Here is an 8,535-nt window from a genome sequence, read left to right as displayed (position 1 = left end):
AGAAATACAAATAGAAAGAAAACAAAAAGAAAGTCATATTATACACAGCAAAACATCAGTATAGCAACAACAATAAGCCTGAGGAAATTGCATTACTGTCAAATCTATAAGGTTAAGATTTAAGCCAGACATAGAAACATCAAGAGATTGTATGAACTAAGGCAAGGTCCTTTGAGATGTAAGCCTCAGGTAGCACACAGCGCAGCTGAATCAGAATCAAACCATTCTAAGAAAACTGAAGGCCTGATACTGGCAGGTATGGCTTGGAACAGTTCGGGAAATCACAGAATTTGCACTTGGGATGTCATTAGATACAACTATCAGAGGTCCAGAGGATCAGACTAACATGACAGAACAAGTGCTTGTGGCAGGCAAGTGAACTCCATTATGGTGAGAGAATAAAAGTCCATGAAAATTGACAAAGAAAACTGTGGAGTGAGAAGTTGATAAAAATAGAGTCAAGGCAGAATTTTGGTAGAGTCCTTCACAACTTCATGGATATTTATGACTTATGAATTTATGATTGCAATTTTCTTCTAATAATAAACTAAGTGAAATAAAATTAAATAGCAAGTGCTAGCAAGGGATGTGGAACCAAGAACTAACAGCAGAAAGGAGAGGCAAAGTGCATAGAAAACTAGCAAGGGCAGAGATGAATGGGTACAGAATAATATAAAAAAAGCAGGAATTAGATGGCAGAAAATAGCAAAGCTGATGGATATGGTGATGGAATACATATGCATTAATATGAGAAATATTGCCAATAAATTTGATGAGTGAGGGAAAACATGACAACAATCTTTGACCCAGTGTGGTATCAAGAGCCTTAGCAAAACTGGAGTCATCTTGGTGGGGGGGCGAGTCCTTCATTGGTTAGAATTATAAACCACAGAAGATAATATTTGTGGAGGTTGGAAGTCACTCCATTCAGTTTCAGCTCATCAGTGCAGGAGTTCCTCAGGGTAGTGTCCTCAGTCCAACCATCTTCAGCTTCATCAATGACCATTCCTCCATCATAAAGGTCAGAAGTGGGGATTTTCACCGATTATTGTACAGTGGTCAGTACCACTTGCAACTCCTCCAATATTGAAGCAGTCCGTGAAGAAGTTCATCATTATCTTCTTGTGAGTAGTTAGGAATGGGCAATAAATGTTAGTCTTATCAGGATGCCCAAATCCTGTAAATAGATTAAAATGCTACCAGTGAATAAATGCCAGAAAATTGGGTAAGAAGTAATTGTGACTGCTGGGGACAAGAAAAAAAAAGTACAGTAATGCTATAGACCAATTGTATAGGAAGTTGAAGAAACAATGCAAAGTGCAAGGAAGTTGAATAATTCCTAAAGCATGTATGGGAAAATATTTTTATTCAAATTCTGCTAACAAAAGAAGAAAGGAAACTCTGCTGGATCAACTTCCTGATATAGGAAATAGGTCAAGTGGAGTAGAGCTTTAATCATAATAATTAGCTTTAATTAGTTGTGGGAAAAGTTTAAAAACTCAAAGGTGAAACTGATTCTATTGGAGAAACAGTAGTGTCAATGGTTTGTGAAAGGATCTAGCACAAATGGTCTGGAAACATGGAGTGGCTCAGCAAACAATAAATGAGCAATGAGAAACAGTTCAGACACAAACCAAACATATTCCCATAATGATAGAGATAGGCACCCAGAGCTAAAGCGCTCTAGCTGGCAAAGAAAATAAAAGTTAAAGTGAGAATTTCAGTGAGATCCCATTGGAATTGGCAGCACAATCAATACGCTTTTTGTTTTATCTTAACATAACTGCATCTTGGTTATAAGGACTATTTTGAAGTTTGTGGATGATACAGAACTTTGCACCAATTTAGGAGCAGACCTCAGAGGTACATCAGCAGATTAATAATAGGAGCAAACACCTTGCTGATAGAATTTAATCTGGATGATTGCAGTCATGCACTTTGGGAGGAACAAAATGAAGAGGCTTTATAATCTAAATGGTGTATTTTAATGTGGTGCAAGAGCAGAAGAATTTGCAAATGGATATTCACAGTTATTTTCAGGTTACAGCACATGTAGCTAAGGCTGTTGACTTGGTTTTGTCAATTAGGGAATATAAACATCAAGAAAAATATTACAAATCATACTTTGACCTCAGCTGAAGTATTTTGTATAATTCTGGGTATCATACGAAGGCAGGATGTCAAGGTTATGGCAAGGGAACAGAGGTTTATCAAGATGATATCAGGGCTGAGTGAATTTAGATACATGGAAAGAGAAAACCAGCTGGCTTTGTTCTCTAAAACAGATAGGTAAGGAGAAGCCTGATGGAAGTATTCAAAATTCTGAGCAATTATGATGGAGCAAATAATATTTCTTCTGACAAGTAGGTCAGTGATCAGAGATCACAGACAACTCTCTGAAGAAGCCGATAAACTGAGTTTATGTCAAAGACTTCAGAGGGTTCCAACTGACTTACTTGAGGAGTTACCCAGGCAGAGTCAGATCAATTAAAACCTGCTCTTACTCCTTGTTCACAACGAAATTGAGCCTGCCTTCCACCACAGCTCTCCACCCGTTTACAACTCTGACACCACCCCAACTTGAGCTGACCTGCACACCCTATCAGACACCCCATCACCTGACTTAACCAGGCCCAACCCACCCATCATCTAACAGTTCCCAATCTGACTGACCACCAACAATCCTGGTAACCATACCACACAGCCAGAACTTGACTTGAATTACCGTGACTGACACCAACCCTAAACCTGACATTACCCTGACTGACCCAATACCCCCAAACCCAAAACCATGGACCTGACCTGATCCAACATTTGACCCATTCTACTGTCCCTTACCCACATATCTGCCCCACTACTCCTCCAACTACTTGTCAACTCACCCCTCACCACCTGCCATCCTGCCCTGACCCTGATCTCCTCACCTACTCACCTACCATCTTGTACTCTACCCCTCAGCCACATGCCAACAACCATGACTCTCACCCACTACCTGCCACCCTTCTCCTCACTGCCTTACATTACACACAACTTTTCTCTCGAGCTTGGCAAAGAGACTTTGGATATTATACAAAAACGAGGGCTGTTTTCTCTGGAGAGGTAGAGGCTGAGGGGAGATTTGATAAAGTCTATAAAATTATGAGATGCATAGATAGGTTTGATGGTCAGAATCTTTTTTCTAGAGTTGAAATGTCGAATACTATTAGCATGCATTTAAGGTGAGACAGGGAAAGTACAAAGGAGATGTGAGGCGCAAGTTTTTTACACAGAGAGTGGTGGGTGTCTAGAATATGCTGCCACGGTCGTGGTGGAGCAGATAAGATAGGGGTGTTTAAGGGACTTTTAGATAAGCACACGAATATGCAAGGAATGGAGGGATATGGACTAAGAGCAGGCAGAAGGGATTCGTTTAATTTGACGTCATGTTTGGCACAACATCATGGGCCAAAAAACTGTGCCATACAGTTCTATGTTCTATTTCAACCCCACAATACAGGAGTTACTGGTGTACAAAATGGGACATTGTTCAGCCTTCCACTCTGATCCTGTGCGAGAAGGTTCTCAGTTCTGGTGTGCTCCACATTTCTCAAGGGACCCGATTCAGATGTTTGGGCCCAGAAACACAGAGCTCTGGGCAGGGTACTTGGAAAAGAGTAAAGTAGCAACTCATCTGTGATTGCAATTTCTCAGAAGATTTAGCCCTGAAATGTTTTTTAGCTTATATGCCCATAGAGGGAACACAAAGAATTGATTCCTGACAATTGAAAGAAGCATTCCTCATCAGCTGATTAATTCTAGCTCACTATGTTTTTTAAGTGGAAGCAAATATTTAATTGAAATAAATAATCATAATAAGACATTATAAGAATTTCAATATTGTATTTGGTTGGCCCACAGTCAAAACATGTCAAAGGATGTGGGAACAGCTTTTGTCTGAGTGATTATTTGCACAACTGCACATGAAGCTCAAAATGTCTAATAGTCTGAGAATTTGGTGAGGCATCACACATAAAAAGATCACTGTGTCTTGCATTTCAACCTGAAATCCTCTTTCAAGTGATGTGAGTCTAGCTGCATCAGCCCTCACCATTAGCCCCATAACAAACTGTCTTTGTATTTTCAAGTGGTTTCCTGGTATTTCTGAAAATGACACCCTCTGAGTATTGTTTTCAAGGCTGACAGATCAGTAACAGTTGTACAATGTATTCCTTTTCCCAGCCAAAGCTATCTGTAAACTGCTGTGCTGCTACAAAAATGTCTCTCTGGAAGACTAACACCAGTATGCTATTAGCAGTTACATTTTTTTCATATTTAATACAGCAGATGGCACTGTGCTACCTACATTTTCAGAAGATTGGATGTGAATTTAAAATCCAAAAGCTGGGAATGCTGAAGACTTACATACTAAAAGAAAAACAAAGAACTGTGGATGCTGGAAATTTGAAATACAGAAAGTGCTGCAGAAACTCAGCAAGTCTTGCAGCATCTGAGGAGAGACGTTCTGATGAAGGGTCAATGGACTTGAAATGTTAACGACACTTCTCTCTGTACAGATGCTGCCAGATCTGTGGAGTTTCTGCAGCACTTTCTCTTTGTACGCTGAAGAGTTATAGGACTGTTTATATTTTAAAACATATTTTTAAACTAAAGGTGCACAGAAATTAATGAAGAAAATGACGTGGGAGTGAAAGGGAAACATCAGGTCAGGTGGATTGGCCATGCTAAATTGCCCCTAGTGTTCAAGGATGTGTAGATTAGGTGGGTTATAGGGGGTGGGTCTGGGTGGGATGCTCTGAGAGTCAGTGTGGACTTGTTGGGCTGAAGGGCCTGTTTCCATGCTGTAGGAATTCTATGATCTATGATCAATTGTAGTTTCCTGTAAACAAAATTAAGTTAATGGACGATAAGGATAGAATTGAATCCTATCATCATTGCACCTACTGGAAAGCCAACAGGCATCAGGGATCTGACATGGGTCTATGAGTTTGGCTGTTCAGATGACATATTGGCAAGCTCATGAATGTAGGTAACATGGATGTGCCACTGGTTCACAAGGCAGGGGTACAGCCTCTGATGTCAGGAACCATATTTAAACAGTAGCCAACTCTGTGCTGGAGTGGGAAATGGTCCCGCAGCCCTTGCAGGTTAAGTCTTGAACATTTATATTTCTGTTACTGCAGCACAAGAAGACATTCAAAGTCCAGGGCAAAGATTCCAACAGTGCACGAGATCCTTTGGTGGCATTGACAGGATCAATGGAGGTCTGGAATGCCCCCGCTTGGCCTGAACATCCCCTCCTGTGCTCAGGGATGAAGAAGAACAGAATGGCTGATTCCCATGCTGCTACACCCTCTCCCTTTCCTTGTAGGAAGCCTCCTTAATGTGTTCCCCTTGCCAGTTTGATCTCTGATGTCTCTTTATGGAACCTCTGTATCTCAGTTGTGCACTGGCCCTTTAAATTCTGAACTTGGTATTTCTGGGTTCTGAATTTCTTGCTGAATCTTCTTTCCTCAGAGTGTCAGCTCCGTGAGATTTTACAAGAGAAAGCATCTCTAAGACCAAGCCAGTGCTAGTGATGCAGTCTCCTGGAAATTCAAAGGACCTTCTACACTTAGACCATAAGATGATAAGATATAGGAGCAGAATTAGGTCACTCAGCCCAGTCAGTCTGCTCTGCTATTCGATCATGACTAATATGTTTCTCAACCCCATTCTCCTGCTTCTTCCCATAACCCTTGACCCCCTTACTAATTAAAAACCTAATATTTTTCTGTCTTAAATATACTCAATGATTTGGCCTCCAGAGCCTTCCGTGGCAATGAATTCCACAGTGTCACCACCATCTGGCTGAAAAAATTCCTCTTCATCTCAGTTCTAGAGGGTTGTCCCTTCCTCCTGAGGCTGTGCCCTCAGCTCCTAGTCTCTCCTACCAGTAGAAACATCTCCACATCCACTGGATTCAGGCCTGTCAGTTTTTTGTATGTTTCAATCAGATTCTCCCCCTCCCCATCCTTCTAAATTCCATCAAGTACAGAGCCAGAGTCCACAACCACTCCTCATATGACAAGCCCTTCATTCCCAGGATCATTGGCATAAACCTCCTCTGGACCTTCTCCAACACCAGCAGGGCTCAAAACTGCTCACAATATTCTAAATGCAGCATGACCAGAGCCTTACACAGTCTCAGCAGTGCATCTTTGCTCTTGTATTTTAACCCTCTTGAAATGAATGCTAATATTGCATTTGCCTACCTAACTGCCAACTGAACCTGCATGTTTACCTAAGGAGAATCCTCAACTACAACTTCTAATTCCTTTATGCTTCAGATTTTCAAGGCCTTTCCCTGTTTAGAAAAATAGTCTACACCTCTATTCTTCTTACCAAAGTGCATAACCTTACACTTTCTCACATTGTATTCCATCTGCTAATTCCTTGTCCACTCTCCTAGCCTGTCCAACTTCTTCTGCAGCCTCCGCACTTCCTCAATATTACCTGTACCTCCACCTATCTTCGTGTCATCTGCAAACTTAACAACAATGCCCCCAGTTCCTTCATCCAGATCATTAATATTTAACATGAAAAGCTGTGGTCCCACAACTGACTCTTTGTGGAACTCACGGCTGCCATTCTGAAATAGACCCCTTTATCCCCACACTCTGTCTTCTACCAGTCAGCCAATCCTTTATCCACAGTAGCTTATGGTTTTGATCTTATTTAGCAGCATCCTGTGTGGCACCTTGTCAAAGACCTTCTGCAAATCCAAATAGACTATGTCCACTTGCTTTCCATTGTCTAACTTGCTCAATTCTAACAGATTTGTCAGGTATAACTTCCCCTCGATGAAGCCATGCTGACTCAGTCCTATTTTACCTTGTACTTCCAAGTAAACCACAATCTCATCCTCAATAATGAACTCTAAAATCTTAACAATGACAAAGGTCAGGTTAACTGGCCTATAGTTTTCCGTCTTCTGCTTCACTTCCTTCATAAACAGAGATGTTAGGTTTGCCATTTTCCAGTCCTCTGGCACCCTCCTGGACTCCAGTGATTCCTGAAAGATCATCACTAATGCCTCTACAATCTCCTAAGTTATCTCCTTCAGAACTCTGGGGTGTAGTCTATCTGATCCATGTGATTTAGTCATCTACAGAGCTTTCAGCTTCCCCAAAACCTTCTCTTTAGTAATAGCCTGAAACTCACCTCTGCCCCCGACTCTCTTGAGGTTCTGGTATGTTGTTAGTGCCTTCCACTGTGAAAACTGATGCAAAGAACCTATTCAGTTCCTCTGCCATTTCTTTGCTGTCCATTACTACTTCTGCAGCCTCATTTTCCAAATGTCTAATGTTCACTTTTGCCTCTTTCTTACCTTCTAGGTATCTAAAAAAATACCTCTTGCAATTTTCTTTTATATTACTGGTGAGTTTAACCTCATATTTCATCTTCTCCCTCTTCATTGCTTTTTCGGTTATCCTTTGCTGATTTTTAAAGGCTTCCCAATCCTTTGGCTGCCCACTAATCTTCACTAGATTAAACACTTTTTCTTTTGCTTTTATGCTTTCCCTAGTTACCTAGTCAGCCATGGTTGCCTTGTCCTCCACTTAGTATGCTTCTTTTTCCTTGGGATGAATTTCTGCTGGATCTCCCAAATTACCCCCAGAAACCATTAGCATTGCTGCTCCATCGTCTTCCCTGCTAGGCACCCCTTCCAAACAACTCTGGCTGGCTCCTCTCTCATGTCATTGTAGTCACATTTACTCAATTGTAATGCCGTTACATTAGATTCCAGCTTCCCCTGCTCAAACGGCAGGGTGAATTCAATCATAAAATGATCATTAGCCCCTAGGGGCTCCTTCACTTTAAGCTCCCTACTCATGTCTGCCTCATTATACATCAAGGAAGCCACATATAAGCCATCATCTTTCACTGGGCAGGTTACTGGAGCCACAAGACACACATGGACATTTCATAAGTTGAGGAGGCAGGAAAAAAACTCGTGTTTAGTGACATATCTTTAAGTGGAAAATGAAACATATCAATAGATCTCCCACCTCTGATGGGTGAGTCTCCTATTTTCATAGTTTCCTCCCACTGACTAATGATGAGCAGTTTCCCCACTGCCAGACATGGCCTCCCTTGCAATTCTCCAGAGGGCTCCATAGAAGCCAGCCCACTTTATCTTGAAGATTATAAGAGAACTCCTCACTGTTTAAGTGAAGTGTTTGTGATCTGTGTGATCTGTTTGGTGTTCTCAAAAACTGAAAAGACCTTACTTGAGCACCATTTTGGTTGCCTGCTGCTGAGGATATTATGCTTAGTGCAATACACTGCACTTATTATTGTTTTAATCTTATAGCTGATTACAATTATATCTGAGTCTTCTTTATATGATGGCATCATCTGGAAACATTTGTACAATGAGAGTACCTTTTGGTGGGCGTGTGGAATACGCTACCGGCAGTGATAGTGGAGTCAGATACTTTAGAGACTTTTAAGCGACACTTGGATAGGCACATGGAGGATAGTAAAATGTAGGGT

The sequence above is a fragment of the Rhincodon typus genome, chromosome 20 (assembly GCF_021869965.1).
Source record: "Rhincodon typus isolate 14 chromosome 20, sRhiTyp1.1, whole genome shotgun sequence".
NCBI classification, from domain to species: domain Eukaryota; kingdom Metazoa; phylum Chordata; class Chondrichthyes; order Orectolobiformes; family Rhincodontidae; genus Rhincodon; species Rhincodon typus.
Note: the sequence above shows the minus strand (reverse complement) of the source record.